This window comes from Gigantopelta aegis, chromosome 8 (assembly GCF_016097555.1).
Source record: "Gigantopelta aegis isolate Gae_Host chromosome 8, Gae_host_genome, whole genome shotgun sequence".
Lineage (NCBI taxonomy): Eukaryota > Metazoa > Mollusca > Gastropoda > Neomphalida > Peltospiridae > Gigantopelta > Gigantopelta aegis.
In genome coordinates, this window is record NC_054706.1 from 77,565,324 (window position 1) to 77,583,856 (window position 18,533).

Genomic DNA, 18,533 nt, shown 5'->3' on the forward strand with positions numbered 1-18,533 from the left:
TAATATCAGTGAATATCCATAGTGTATTAAATCACACAACACCGCCTTCATGCCTCCCTGACAGTCAAACATAAACATTAATATCAGTGAATATCAATAGTGTATTAAATCACACAACACCGCCTTCATGCCGCCCTGACAGTCAAACATAAACATTAATATCAGTGAATATCAATTGTGTAATAAATCACACAACACTGCCTTCATGACGCCCTGCCAGTCAAACATAATCATAAATATCAGTGAATATCAATAGTGTATTAAATCACACAACACTGCCTTCATGCCGCCCTGACAGTCAAACATAATCATAAATATCAGTGAATATCAATAGTGTATTAAATCACACAACACTGCCATCATGCCGCCCTGACAGTCAAACATAATCATAAATATCAGTGAATATCAATAGTGTATTAAATCATACAACACTGCCTTCATACCGCCCTGACAGACAGACATAAACATTAATATCAGTGAATAGCAATAGTGTAATAACACGTACAACACCGCCTTCATACCGCCCTGATAACCAGACATAAACATTAATATCAGTAAATAACAATAGTGTAATAACACGGACAACACCGCCTTCATACCGCCCTGACAACCAGACAAACAAAAATCAGTGAATATCAATAGTGTAATAACACGTACAACACCGCCTTCATACCGCTCTGACAGTCAAACATAAACATTAATATCAATGAATATCAATAGTGTAATAACACGTACAACACCGCCTTCATACCGCCCTGACAGTCAAACAAACATTAATATCAGTGAATAACAATAGTGTAATAACACGTACAACACCGCCTTCATACCGCCCTGACAACCAAACATAAACATTAATATCAGTGAATATCAATAGTGTAATAACACGTACAACACCGCCTTCATACCGCCCTCACAGTCAGACATAAACATTAATATCAGTGAATAACAATAGTGTAATAACACGTACAACACCGCTTTCATACCGCCCTGACAACCAGACATAAACATTAATATCAGTGAATATCAATAGTGTAATAACACGTACAAACCGCCTTCATACCACCCTGACAACCAGACATAAACATTAATATCAGTGAATATCAATAGTGTAATAACACGTACAACACCGCCTTCATACCGCCCTGACAGTCAAACATAAACATTAATATCAGTGAATATCAATAGTGTAATAACACGTACAACACCGCCTTCATACCGCCCTGACAACCAGACAAACAAATATCAGTGAATATCAATAGTGTAATAACACGTACAACACCACCTTCATACCGCTCTGACAGTCAAACAAACATTAATATCAGTGAATATCAATAGTGTAATAACACGTACAACACCGCCTTCATACCGCCCTCACAGTCAGACATAAACATTAATATCAGTGAATAACAATAGTGTAATAACACGTACAACACCGCCTTCATACCGCCCTGACAACCAGACATAAGTAGTATTAGGGCCTGTATAGAGTCATGACCTACTTTCCCGTGATCACGTGACCTTGGTAGGAGACAATGGGCTTTTGTGTAGGAAACAATGGTCTTTGTAGTGGGGGTGCAGGTGTATGGCCTCGGTAGGAAACAATGGTCTTTGTGTAGGAAACAATGACACAATGGTCTTTGTGTAGGAAACAATGACACAATGGCTTTTGTATAGGAAACAATGGCCTTTGTATAGGAGGTGCAGGTGTATGGTCTCGGTAGGAAACAATGGCCTTTGTGTAGGAGACAATGGCACAATGGCCTTTGTATAGGAGACAATGGCCATGGAGGAAACAATGGCCTTTGTGTAGGAGACAATGACCTTGGTGCAGGTGTGCGATCATGGTGTATTCAATTCAATGTATTGCATATTACCAAACAAACTGGTGTCAGCAAACAAATAAAAGTAAAGAAACAACAACAATTAATAATAACAATATGTATAGGCCAGGTGTAAGTGACGTTGGTTTTGGCTTCATTGTATAACGTCTATTGTGTTGTTTTTTTGTATTCACAGTGGACATACACGTGGATGTTTTTTCACAGTGTTTTATTCTAGAAACCCAAAACAATAGCCGTTAAAATATGTCTCGTGGGGAAGGACTGTAACTGTTTGCTGACTGTTTGGTTTAAAGTGAGGCTTTCATGTCGCCAGACAAAATGCGTGTGTGATGATTTTCATTCATTTGTATTTCTTTAGCACATTGTCGACGTTTTCTTTATAATAGAGGAGTACTTTATCAGACCTCTTCATCGGCCCTCATACAAAAACATTTTATTACGCCTCTCTGAGTGTTTATGAAACCAGGTGAACTGCAAAAGACATACCGACGCGTGCCCGTCTCAAGTAGCAGAATAAATTTGTTATGGTATGCACACTGACCGTGAAAGTTTGTTTGTGTTTAGCGACATCACTAGAGGACATTGATTTATGAATCATCGGTTATTGGATGAAAAACATAATTTTGACAGTTTTAGAGAGGAAACCCGCTACATTTTTTCCATGAGTAGCAAGTGATCTTTTATATACACAATCTCATACCTCTTATGGGGCCAGTATTTCATAATTAAATACAAACTTGTGTGTGTGTGTGTGTGTGTGCGTGTGCTGGTGTTGACTGAATTAGGTCAAACGCGAAGGTGGTAACTAGTGTGTGTGTGTGTGTGTGTGTGTGTGTGTGTGTGTGTGTGTGTGTGTGTGTGTGTGTGAAACACTCCCAGCCCATTGCTATGGAGAAAGAACGCGTGACTGCAACTCAACGCTCCAACCTAACCTATGCTCTTTTAACTACATTTTAAACACGAGTATTTCCCAAGAGTACAAGCCTTTATAGACAACCAGTGTATTATGTCTGGTATATCAAAGGCAGTGGTATGTGCTGTCCTGTACACACAACTCTTGATACTATAAAGTAGCGGCAGAAATATTAAATCACAAATCTAGTTATAGAGTAGAATACACACAAAACAAACGCAATGGTTGAGAGAGAGAGAGAGAGAGAGAGAGAGAGAGAGAGAGAGAGAGAGAGAGAGAGAGAGAGAGGGAGAGAGAGAGAGAGAGAGAGAGAGAGAGGGAGAGGGAGGGAGAGAGAGAGAGAGAGAGAGAGAGAGAGAGAGAGAGAGAGAGAGAGAGAGAGAGAGAGAGAGATGTCACACGTGATTAATCCATTAGTGTAAGTCGGCGACACGCGCGCCGCCATGGGTTTAACAAGTAATACGTGTTAACCAAAGGGAAATAGCTGCATTTTTAAACAGAAAATTTCTCTAGAGTACTAGCCTTCGTACAGGGCTTTTTAATTACCAAATGGGTAAATACAGTGATCGATCTAGCATCGATCCCCATCGATGGCCAAATAGTCTATAGCCGACCAGTGCATTATGTCTGATATATCAAAGGCCGTGGTATGTGATGTCCTGTGCACACAACTCTTGCTACTATAAAGTAGCGGTAGAAATATCCAATCACAAATCTAGTCATGGAGTAAAAAAAAAAAAAAAAAACGCAATGGTTTGGTTTTTAATTTTTTTTTTTTTCTAAAGTACAATCGCTGGTCTCTCTAGAGACAATTACACATGCAATGGACACACATTGGGTTACATCGAGAGGCCTTAAGGGCGACATGTGAATAATATGAGTGTTCATTTCTCTTCATCTTCGTGCTCATCATCAGTATCCTCATCGTCGGTATCGTCGTCGTCTTGTTCGTCCAAATATTCGCCGATCCAGGAACGATACTGATTTAATTTAGAACGAATCTGTGGTCTGAGATCTCTGTCTAGATTCACAAACTGTAGAATTTTTCTCGTGTTGGGGCCTTTTTCAAAGTAATGCATATACGTCAGAAAGCGAGAGTACGTGTCTTTAAATAACTTCCATTGCAATGTCTTCATGTTTCTTTCGATGGCATCTTGGGACATGTTTTTTTCTTCGTAGCGTTTCCTCTTGCTTTCGAAATAGTCACGATTGATGTCGAATTCACGCTCGATCATCAGACGTACGCCTTCGTTTTCCAGATCGGACGACGGCTCTTCATTTCCCTCCTCGCACGTTTTCACGTGTCGCTGCAAGTCACTCCCGTCTTTATAGACCAGACCACACGTATCGCAAGACTGCATCCTCTTGACCTTTTTCAGATAGGGCTCTACCTCATCTTCTTCTTCTTCGTCGTCACTTTCGTAGGCGGGTATACCTGGTAGTTTTCTCTTGAATGCGTTTCTTTGCATGATTTGCTCGTAGAGCTCCTTCTCCGACGGTGGTTGAAACTCTTCTGAGACATTCGCCGTTACGCTCGTGCTTATATACCATCCGGACGGCCCCGTTTTTAAACCATTAGGTCGAAGGCGCCAATGTTCGGGCGTGGTCGGTTTTAAGTCCACCAAGAGATGTCCGTAGGGCCTGTGGGTAGCTTCCTCAAACCGCTGCATGAAATGACGAGTATTTCCAGGATACATCTGCTGTGCCAAGGTTAGGACTTGCTGCTTGTCGATGGGGTTGTTGAACAGTGCCAGGTAATGACAGTTTCTTCTTTGTGTCGGGTCCTTGCTGTTATAGAGGTTCTGGTTGATGGCAATCACAGAGAGGTTTCTGTGGTGACTTCCTTCCGTGAACAGATCGGTGATGCGAGGGTCTTTTCCAGCTGTAGACATCAGGTCGTCCAACACGATGAGATTTCTGACTCCTGGATCCAAATAACGATCCTTTTCCAAATTCGCAGGTATACCTTGAACAAATTTTACTCGAGCAACCATTTTGCTCGTATCATAGAGAGGTTGCCATCGTTTGTAGAGCCAGATAATGCGCTGAGGAGGCGGGTGGATTTTACCATCCCTTAGCAGTTTGTACAACAAAAACGTTTTTCCACACGACGTGGATCCCGACACGATCATGGTGAACGGATGTAACAATCTTAGGGGCTGCTGCTGCAGCGGAGCAGGAGCTATAGGAGCCCTATGAGCAGGAGCTATAGGAGCCAGAGGAGCAGGAGCTATATGAGCTAGAGGAGCCAGAGGAGCCCTAGGAGCCGGAGCTATAGGAGCCAGAGGAGCTATAGGAGCCGGAGCTATAGGAGCTATAGGAGCCAGAGGAGCAGGAGCAGGAGCTATATAAGCTAGAGGAGCCAGAGGAGCCCTAGGAGCCGGAGCTACAGGAGCCAGAGGAGCTATAGGAGCCAGAGGAGCAGGAGCAGGAGCTATATGAGCTAGAGGAGCCAGAGGAGCCCTAGGAGCCGGAGCTACAGGAGCCAGAAGAGCTACAGGAGCCAGAGGAGCTATAGGAGCCAGAGGAGCAGGAGCAGGAGCCCTAGGAGCAGGAGCTATAGGAGCCCTAGGAGCAGTAGCAGGAGCTATAGGAGCCCTAGGAGCAGGAGCTATATGAGCCAGAGGAGCCAGAGGAGCCAGAGGAGCCGGAGCAGGAGCTATTGGAGCAGGAGCTATAGGAGCCAGGGGAGCCGGAGCTATAGGAGCCAGAGGAGCAGCAGCCATAGGAGCCGGAGCAGGAGCTATAGGAGCCTGGAGTTGAGCTGAATGGAAGGTCTTCCAATGACGTAGCATATTTGATGGTTTTGAAAAACTCTTTGGACATACGGGACACGATCTTTTGTTCATGACATGTTCCGGAATAAACCAATTCTGATTCATGATGTTGTCTATTGAAGTGTTCGACGTGAACTGACGATGTTGAAACTGCCATGCCCCCTTTTATAGTCTTCTCAAAAATGCTTGTGCCGTTTTTGCCCAGTCTGCTCTCGTCGTGTCTGTTGCACGCCACTCTCTTCACGTTTCCGTTTCTGCTCGGCCTTGGCTTGCTCTACCACCTGTTGTGTTGGGGACACCATGACGACTTTGGGTGCCGGGGGCTTGTTCTGTTCCTCTTTTTCTTTTTTCCATGTAGGGTCATACAGTTCTAGACATCGATCTACACTGTACATCATCTGATTTTTCCCACCACGTTGCACTGGAAAATGAGGTTGAAGTTTACCTTCTGCTTGCAACTTGTAGAAACGGGTCCACTTATCCACGTCGGGTACATATAACTTGTACTGGTCTGACATGTTGCTTCTCTGAAGGTTCTACCTCAAATGACGATGTTACCCATTACCCTTTTATTTATACTCTCTACAATTTCACGCATGCACACAAAGATTAAATTTTGTGTGGTACGTAAGACCCATCCCCCATCCCAAAGCATAGCTCGTGCACGGCTCAGGGCCACTCCCGGGACCACACTCAGGGCCTCACACAGGGCCACACTCGGGCCATACTCAGGGTCACTCAGGGTCCAGGTCCACACACACACACACACACACACACACACACACACACACACACACACACACAGGGTCACCCTTAAATTAATAACACACAAAACGTGTTATTCACGAGTTTATTTTACAAAACGAAAAGTATCACACTCATGCAATACGTGTTTAATGTCTGAACACGTTATTCACATAGGGACATCTCGGGGACAGTCTGTAATGTTCCATCACTGGATCGTCCATTCTCTGCCATCGGTAGGCGCGTAGTCCACAGCAGTAACAGACAACGGCATCATGGTCTCCCGTGTAGAAGAAACCGGCCTTGGCGAGCTCCCTCGGTTTCTGGCGTAACTGTAAGGGCCACCACCCAAATGTCTGCATTCGTGTATAGAATCCTCTCATTTCGGGTCGATGACAGAACAAGTAATGTCTCGAAAGGCCATCCCATTCGTCATCGGCGTCGTAGGCATCATCATCGTAGGGAGCAGCATCCGTTTTATATTCTCCAGCAGCATCCGTCTGATCCATGGGTTCTTCGTCCACGATTTCGACGGGTTCACCGATATCCATGGGGTCTTCATCCACAATTTCACCGGGTTCACGTGCAGCGTCCGTTTGATCTGTCTGATCTTCTTGTTTGGTAGTCACTCTTTTGATCGTGTGTCTTTCTGAACATTTACAGATCAAGACGTCGCCTTCGTCGCTGCTGCAGCTGCTAACACTGCTCGAATATCCCGATGCCATCGTCCTCGTTCCAGATAGAGTGCAACAAGATACACAAATGTCAAAATCATCAGCAAACACGTCTGCTCTCTTCGAGTTCTCAAGCACGAATGAGCCCTTGGGAGACAAAACACAGCCTTATATACAAGTCAGTTTAGTTGGAATTATTCTATTGATGGTACCCGTTGGGGGTGCAGAAGGAGCACCGAAGAAATCCCATCTGGTGTTGATGGTCATATTGCATGGCGCAGGGCACACTCGAGTTCAGCTCTGGTACAAAATCACACATGACTGTGAAACAGCCTTTCAATTTCTCCCATTGTTGTAGAGAAAGGAATATTCCTTTCTTCGAAGGTTTCACAGATTTCGTTTCATCACACCACCACCACTGACGCAGGTCCACCCCCGTAAAGTTCTTGTCCATACTAGCATGAACATTGGCTCCAAGGTGTTTGACCAATGTTTCATCCTTCCCTTGTTTCAAGGCTGAAATCGTTTCGTCTATCTGAATCTTACATCCACACAGTTCAACCCACTGCTTTAGATTTAGAGCGATACCTCGTTTGGTGGGGAATGTTTTCCCTTTATCACTGTCGAATTTCCGGATATGTATCAAAAGTTCTTGCTTCCATGGTTGGGCCATAACGTATACATTTTGTCCAATTTCTAGTTGGCATCGCGATCTTTCACCCTGTTCAGGGCATTGAGTAGTACTTGATGAATGTCCCGATGCCATCTTCTTCTAATAACACGTACAACACCGCCTTCATACCGCCCTGACAGTCAGACATAAACATTAATATCAGTGAATAACAATAGTGTAATAACACGTACAACACCGCCTTCATACCGCCCTGACAACCAGACAAACATTAATATCAGTGAATAACAATAGTGTAATAACACGTACAACACCGCCTTCATACCGCCCTGACAGTCAGACATAAACATTAATATCAGTGAATATCAATAGTGTAATAACACGTACAACACCGCCTTCATACCGTGTAACAAACACGTACAATAGTGTAATAACACCGCCTTCATACCGCCCTGACAGTCAACACATAAACATCAGTAATATCATTGTGTAATAACCGTGAATATCAATAGTGTGAATAACAATAGTGTAATAACACGTACAACACCGCCTTCATACCGCCCTGACAGTCAGACATAAACATTAATATCAGTGAATATCAATAGTGTAATAACACGTACAACACCGCCTTCATACCGCCCTGACAGTCAGACATAAACATTAATATCAGTGAATAACAATAGTGTAATAACACGTACAACACCGCCTTCATACCGCCCTGACAGTCAGACATAAACATTAATATCAGTGAATATCAATAGTGTAATAACACGTACAACACCGCCTTCATACCGCCCTGACAGTCAAACATAAACATTAATATCAGTGAATATCAATAGTGTAATAACACGTACAACACCGCCTTCATACCGCCCTGACAGTCAGACATAAACATTAATATCAGTGAATAACAATAGTGTAATAACACGTACAACACCGCCTTCATACCGCCCTGACAACCAGACATAAACATTAATATCAGTGAATAACAATAGTGTAATAACACGTACAACACCGCCTTCATACCGCCCTGACAGTCAGACATAAACATTAATATCAGTGAATAACAATAGTGTAATAACACGTACAACACCGCCTTCATACCGCCCTGACAGTCAGACATAAACATTGAATATCAGTGAATAACACGTACAATAGTGTAATAACACGTACAACACAACACCGCCTTCATACCGCCCTGACAGTCAAACATAAACATTAATATCAGTGAATATCAATAGTGTAATAACACGTACAACACCGCCTTCATACCGCCCTGACAGTCAAACATAAACATTAATATCAGTGAATAACAATAGTGTAATAACACGTACAACACCGCCTTCATACCGCCCTGACAGTCACATAAACATTAATATCAGACATAAACATTAATATCAGTGAATAACAATAGTGTAATAACACGTACAACACCGCCTTCATACCGCCCTCACAGTCAGACATAAACATTAATATCAGTGAATAACAATAGTGTAATAACACGTACAACACCGCCTTCATACCGCCCTGACAGTCAGACATAAACATTAAGTGAATAACAATAGTGTAATAACACGTACAACACCGCCTTCATACCGCCCTGACAACCAGAATAAACATTAATATCAGTGAATAACAATAGTGTAATAACACGTACAACACCGCCTTCATACCGCCCTGACAACCAGACAAACATAAATCATTAATATCAGTGAATAATAACAATAGTGTAATAACACGTACAACACCGCCTTCATACCGCCCTGACAACCAGACATAAACATTAATATCAGTGAATATCAATAGTGTAATAACACGTACAACACCGCCTTCATACCGCCCTGACAGTCAGACATAAACATTAATATCAGTGAATATCAATAGTGTAATAACACGTACAACACCGCCTTCATACCGCCCTGACAACCAGACATAAACATTAATATCAGTGAATATCAATAGTGTAATAACACGTACAACACCGCCTTCATACCGCCCTGACAGTCAGACATAAACATTAATATCAGTGAATAACAATAGTGTAATAACACGTACAACACCGCCTTCATACCGCCCTGACAACCAGACATAATCATTAATATCATTAATATCAGTGAATAACAATAGTGTAATAACACGTACAACACCGCCTTCATACCGCCCTGACAACCAGACATAAACATTAATATCAGTGAATAACAATAGTGTAATAACACGTACAACACCGCCTTCATACCGCCCTGACAGTCAGACATAAACATTAATATCAGTGAATAACAATAGTGTAATAACACGTACAACACCGCCTTCATACCGCCCTGACAGTCAGACATAAACATTAATATCAGTGAATAACAATAGTGTAATAACACGTACAACACCGCCTTCATACCGCCCTGACAGTCAGACATAAACATTAATATCAGTGAATATCAATAGTGTAATAACACGTACAACACCGCCTTCATACCGCCCTGACAGTCAGACATAAACATTAATATCAGTGAATAACAATAGTGTAATAACACGTACAACACCGCCTTCATACCGCCCTGACAACATGAATACATAAACATTAATATCAGTGAATACAACCAGACATAAACATTAATATCAGTGAATAACATAGTGTAATAACACGTACAACACCGCCTTCATACCGCCCTGACAGTCAGACATAAACATTAATATCAGTGAATATCAATAGTGTAATAACACGTACAACACCGCCTTCATACCGCCCTGACAGTCAGACATAAACATTAATATCAGTGAATAACAATAGTGTAATAACACGTACAACACCGCCTTCATACCGCCCTGACAGTCAGACATAAACATTAATATCAGTGAATAACAATAGTGTAATAACACGTACAACACCGCCTTCATACCGCCCTGACAACCAGACATAAACATTAATATCAGTGAATATCAATAGTGTAATAACACGTACAACACCGCCTTCATACCGCCCTGACAGTCAGACATAAACATTAATATCAGTGAATAACAATAGTGTAATAACACGTACAACACCGCCTTCATACCGCCCTGACAGTCAGACATAAACATTAATATCAGTGAATAACAATAGTGTAATAACACGTACAACACCGCCTTCATACCGCCCTGACAGTCAGACATAAACATTAATATCAGTGAATAACAATAGTGTAATAACACGTACAACACCGCCTTCATACCGCCCTGACAACCAGACAAACATTAATATCAGTAAATATAACAATAGTGAATAACACAATAGTGTAATAACACGTACAACACCGCCTTCATACCGCCCTGACAACCAGACATAACACATTAATATCAGTGAATAACAATAGTGTAATAACACGTACAACACCGCCTTCATACCGCCCTGACAGTCAGACATAAACATTAATATCAGTGAATAACAATAGTGTAATAACACGTACAACACCGCCTTCATACCGCCCTGACAGTCAGACATAAACATAATATCAGTGAATATCAAATAGTGTAATAACACGTACAACACCGCCTTCATACCGCCCTGACAACCAGACATAAACATTAATATCAGTGAATATCAATAGTGTAATAACACGTACAACACCGCCTTCATACCGCCCTGACAGTCAGACATAAACATTAATATCAGTGAATATCAGTGTAATAACACGTGTAATAACACGTACACGTACAACACCGCCTTCATACCGCCCTGACAGTCAGACATAAACATTAATATCAGTGAATAACAATAGTGTAATAACACGTACAACACCGCCTTCATACCGCCCTGACAACCAGACATAAACATTAATATCAGTGAATAACAATAGTGTAATAACACGTACAACACCGCCTTCATACCGCCCTGACAGTCAGACATAAACATTAATATCAGTGAATAACAATAGTGTAATAACACGTACAACACCGCCTTCATACCGCCCTGACAACCAGACATAAACATTAATATCAGTGAATATCAATAGTGTAATAACACGTACAACACCGCCTTCATACCGCCCTGACAGTCAGACATAAACATTAATATCAGTGAATAACAATAGTGTAATAACACGTACAACACCGCCTTCATACCGCCCTGACAGTCAAACATAAACATTAATATCAGTGAATAACAATAGTGTAATAACACGTACAACACCGCCTTCATACCGCCCTGACAACCAGACATAAACATTAATATCAGTGAATAACAATAGTGTAATAACACGTACAACACCGCCTTCATACCGCCCTGACAGTCCAGACATAAACATTAATATCAGTGAATAACAATAGTGTAATAACACGTACAACACCGCCTTCATACCGCCCTGACAGTCAGACATAAACATTAATATCAGTGAATAACAATAGTGTAATAACACGTACAACACCGCCTTCATACCGCCCTGACAACCAGACATAAACATTAATATCAGTGAATATCAATAGTGTAATAACACGTACAACACCGCCTTCATACCGCCCTGACAACCAGACATAAACATTAATATCAGTGAATAACAATAGTGTAATAACACGTACAACACCGCCTTCATACCGCCCTGACAACCAGACATAAACATTAATATCAGTGAATAACAATAGTGTAATAACACGTACAACACCGCCTTCATACCGCAGTGACAGTCAGACATAAACAATATCAGTGAATAAATAGTGTAATAACACGTACAACACCGCCTTCATACCGCCCTGACAACCAGACATAAACATTAATATCAGTGAATAACAATAGTGTAATAACACGTACAACACCGCCTTCATACCGCCCTGACAGTCAGACATAAACATTAATATCAGTGAATATCAATAGTGTAATAACAACAACACCGCCTTCATACCGCCCTGTGTAATAACACGTACAACACCGCCCTTCATACCGCCCTGACAGTCAGACATAAACATTAATATCAGTGAATAACAATAGTGTAATAACACGTACAACACCGCCTTCATACCGCCCTGACAGTCAGACATAAACATTAATATCAGTGAATATCAATAGTGTAATAACACGTACAACACCGCCTTCATACCGCCCTGACAGTCAGACATAAACATTAATATCAGTGAATATCAATAGTGTAATAACACGTACAACACCGCCTTCATACCGCCCTGACAGACATAACATAAACATTAATATCAGTGAATATCAATAGTGTAATAACACGTACAACACCGCCTTCATACCGCCCTGACAGTCAGACATAAACACCGCCTTAATATCAGTGAATATCAATAGTGTAATAACACGTTAATATCAGTGAATAACAATAGTGTAATAACACGTACAACACCGCCTTCATACCGCCCTGACAGTCAGACATAAACATTAATATCAGTGAATAACAATAGTGTAATAACACGTACAACACCGCCTTCATACCGCCCTGACAACCAGACATAAACATTAATATCAGTGAATAACAATAGTGTAATAACACGTACAACACCGCCTTCATACCGCCCTGACAGTCAGACATAAACATTAATATCAGTGAATAACAATAGTGTAATAACACGTACAACACCGCCTTCATACCGCCCTGACAACCAGACATAAACATTAATATCAGTGAATATCAATAGTGTAATAACACGTACAACACCGCCTTCATACCGCCCTGACAGTCAGACATAAACATTAATATCAGTGAATAACAATAGTGTAATAACACGTACAACACCGCCTTCATACCGCCCTGACAGTCAGACATAAACATTAATATCAGTGAATAACAATAGTGTAATAACACGTACAACACCGCCTTCATACCGCCCTGACAACCAGACATAAACATTAATATCAGTGAATATCAATAGTGTAATAACACGTACAACACCGCCTTCATACCGCCCTGACAGTCAGACATAAACATTAATATCAGTGAATAACAATAGTGTAATAACACGTACAACACCGCCTTCATACCGCCCTGACAACCAGACATAAACATTAATATCAGTGAATAACAATAGTGTAATAACACGTACAACACCGCCTTCATACCGCCCTGACAACCAGACATAAACATTAATATCAGTGAATATCAATAGTGTAATAACACGTACAACACCGCCTTCATACCGCCCTGACAACCAGACAAACAAATATCAGTGAATATCAATAGTGTAATAACACGTACAACACCGCCTTCATACCACCCTGACAGTCAGACATAAACATTAATATCAGTGAATAACAATAGTGTAATAACACGTACAACACCGCCTTCATACCGCCCTGACAACCAGACAAACATTAATATCAGTGAATATCAATAGTGTAATAACACGTACAACACCGCCTTCATACCGCCCTGACAGTCAGACATAAACATTAATATCAGTGAATAACAATAGTGTAATAACACGTACAACACCGCCTTCATACCGCCCTGACAGTCAGACATAAACATTAATATCAGTGAATAACAATAGTGTAATAACACGTACAACACCGCCTTCATACCGCCCTGACAACCAGACATAAACATTAATATCAGTGAATAACAATAGTGTAATAACACGTACAACACCGCCTTCATACCGCCCTGACACACCAGACATAAACATTAATATCAGTGAATATCAATAGTGTAATAACACGTACAACACCGCCTTCATACCGCCCTGACAACCAGACATAAACATTAATATCAGTGAATATCAATAGTGTAATAACACGTACAACACCGCCTTCATACCGCCCTGACAGTCAGACATAAACATTAATATCAGTGAATAACAATAGTGTAATAACACGTACAACACCGCCTTCATACCGCCCTGACAACCAGACATAAACATTAATATCAGTGAATATCAATAGTGTAATAACACGTACAACACCGCCTTCATACCGCCCTGACAGTCAGACATAAACATTAATATCAGTGAATAACAATAGTGTAATAACACGTACAACACCGCCTTCATACCGCCCTGACAGTCAGACATAAACATTAATATCAGTGAATAACAATAGTGTAATAACACGTACAACACCGCCTTCATACCGCCCTGACAACCAGACATAAACATTAATATCAGTGAATAACAATAGTGTAATAACACGTACAACACCGCCTTCATACCGCCCTGACACCCAGACATAAACATTAATATCAGTGAATATCAATAGTGTAATAACACATTCAATATCAGTGAATAACAATAGTGTAATAACACGTACAACACCGCCTTCATACCGCCCTGACAGTCAGACATAAACATTAATATCAGTGAATAACAATAGTGTAATAACACGTACAACACCGCCTTCATACCGCCCTGACAGTCAGACATAAACATTAATATCAGTGAATAACAATAGTGTAATAACACGTACAACACCGCCTTCATACCGCCCTGACAGTCAGACATAAACATTAATATCAGTGAATAACAATAGTGTAATAACACGTACAACACCGCCTTCATACCGCCCTGACAGTCAGACATAAACATTAATATCAGTGAATAACAATAGTGTAATAACACGTACAACACCGCCTTCATACCGCCCTGACAACCAGACATAAACATTAATATCAGTGAATATCAATAGTGTAATAACACGTACAACACCGCCTTCATACCGCCCTGACAGTCAGACACAAACATTAATATCAGTGAATAACAATAGTGTAATAACACGTACAACACCGCCTTCATACCGCCCTGACAGTCAGACATAAACATTAATATCAGTGAATATCAATAGTGTAATAACACGTACAACACCGCCTTCATACCGCCCTGACAACCAGACAAACATTAATATCAGTGAAACATTAATATCAGTGAATATCAATAGTGTAATAACACGTACAACACCGCCTTCATACCGCCCTGACAGTCAGACATAAACATTAATATCAGTGAATAACAATAGTGTAATAACACGTACAACACCGCCTTCATACCGCCCTGACAACCAGACATAAACATTAATATCAGTGAATATCAATAGTGTAATAACACGTACAACACCGCCTTCATACCGCCCTGACAGTCAGACATAAACATTAATATCAGTGAATATCAATAGTGTAATAACACGTACAACACCGCCTTCATACCGCCCTGACAGTCAAACATAAACATAAATATCAGTGAATAACAAATAGTGTAATAACACGTACAACACCGCCTTCATACCGCCCTGACAGTCAGACATAAACATTAATATCAGTGAATATCAATAGTGTAATAACACGTACAACACCGCCTTCATACCGCCCTGACAGTCAGACATAAACATTAATATCAGTGAATATCAATAGTGTAATAACACGTACAACACCGCCTTCATACCGCCCTGACAGTCAAACATAAACATTAATATCAGTGAATATCAATAGTGTAATAACACGTACAACACCGCCTTCATACCGCCCTGACAGTCAGACATAAACATTAATATCAGTGAATAACAATAGTGTAATAACACGTACAACACCGCCTTCATACCGTGACAGTAATAAACATTAATATCAGTGAATATCAATAGTGTAATAACACGTACAACACCGCCTTCATACCGCCCTGACAGTCAGACATAAACATTAATATCAGTGAATATCAATAGTGTAATAACACGTACAACACCGCCTTCATACCGCCCTGACAGTCAAACATAAACATTAATATCAGTGAATATCAATAGTGTAATAACACGTACAACACCGCCTTCATACCGCCCTGACAGTCAGACATAAACATTAATATCAGTGAATAACAATAGTGTAATAACACGTACAACACCGCCTTCATACCGCCCTGACAGTGAGACATAAACATTAATATCAGTGAATAACAATAGTGTAATAACACGTACAACACCGCCTTCATACCGCCCTGACAGCCAGACATAAACATTAATATCAGTGAATAACAATAGTGTAATAACACGTACAACACCGCCTTCATACCGCCCTGACAGTCAGACATAAACATTAATATCAGTGAATAACAATAGTGTAATAACACGTACAACACCGCCTTCATACCGCCCTGACAGTCAGACATAAACATTAATATCAGTGAATAACAATAGTGTAATAACACGTACAACACCGCCTTCATACCGCCCTGACAACCAGACATAAACATTAATATCAGTGAATAACAATAGTGTAATAACACGTACAACACCGCCTTCATACCGCCCTGACAACCAGACATAAACATTAATATCAGTGAATAACAATAGTGTAATAACACGTACAACACCGCCTTCATACCGCCCTGACAACCAGACATAAACATTAATATCAGTGAATAACAATAGTGTAATAACACGTACAACACCGCCTTCATACCGCCCTGACAACCAGACATAAACATTAATATCAGTGAATAACAATAGTGTAATAACACGTACAACACCGCCTTCATACCGCCCTGACAACCAGACATAAACATTAATATCAGTGAATAACAATAGTGTAATAACACGTACAACACCGCCTTCATACCGCCCTGACAACCAGACATAAACATTAATATCAGTGAATATCAATAGTGTAATAACACGTACAACACCGCCTTCATACCGCCCTGACAGTCAGACATAAACATTAATATCAGTGAATAACAATAGTGTAATAACACGTACAACACCGCCTTCATACCGCCCTGACAACCAGACAAACATTAATATCAGTGAATAACAATAGTGTAATAACACGTACAACACCGCCTTCATACCGCCCTGACAGTCAGACATAAACATTAATATCAGTGAATAACAATAGTGTAATAACACGTACAACACCGCCTTCATACCGCCCTGACAACCAGACATAAACATTAATATCAGTGAATAACAATAGTGTAATAACACACAACACCGCCTTCATACCGCCCTGACAACCAGACATAAACAGTGAATAACAATAGTGTAATAACAATAGTGTAACGTACAACACCGCCTTCATACCGCCCTGACAACCAGACATAAACATTAATATCAGTGAATAACAATAGTGTAATAACACGTACAACACCGCCTTCATACCGCCCTGACAACCAGACATAAACATTAATATCAGTGAATAACAATAGTGTAATAACACGTACAACACCGCCTTCATACCGCCCTGACAGTCAGACATAAACATTAATATCAGTGAATAACAATAGTGTAATAACACGTACAACACCGCCTTCATACCGCCCTGACAGTCAGACATAAACATTAATATCAGTGAATAACAATAGTGTAATAACACGTACAACACCGCCTTCATACCGCCCTGACAACCAGACATAAACATTAATATCAGTGAATAACAATAGTGTAATAACACGTACAACACCGCCTTCATACCGCCCTATATCAGTGAATAACAATAGTGCAATAACACGTACAACACCGCCTTCATACACAGTGACAAAAACATTAATATCAGTGAATAACAATAGTGTAATAACACGTACAACACCGCCTTCATACCGCCCTGACAGTCAGACATAAACATTAATATCAGTGAATAACAATAGTGTAATAACACGTACAACACCGCCTTCATACCGCCCTGACAACCAGACAAACAAATATCAGTGAATATCAATAGTGTAATAACACGTACAACACCGCCTTCATACCGCCCTGACAGTCAGACATAAACATTAATATCAGTGAATATCAATAGTGTAATAACACGTACAACACCGCCTTCATACCGCCCTGACAGTCAGACATAAACATTAATATCAGTGAATAACAATAGTGTAATAACACGTACAACACCGCCTTCATACCGCCCTGACAACCAGACATAAACATTAATATCAGTGAATATCAATAGTGTAATAACACGTACAACACCGCCTTCATACCGCCCTGACAACCAGACATAAACATTAATATCAGTGAATAACAATAGTGTAATAACACGTACAACACCGCCTTCA

General features: G+C 40.7%; 1 protein-coding gene across 3 annotated transcripts in view; it reads right to left on the minus strand.

Annotated features, from left to right (window-relative positions):
* The window catches only part of LOC121378596 (sodium-coupled monocarboxylate transporter 1-like), a 62,658-nt gene that overhangs the window by 19,070 nt on the left and 25,055 nt on the right, over positions 1 to 18,533 (minus strand). The gene's annotated exons all lie outside the window — the stretch shown is intronic.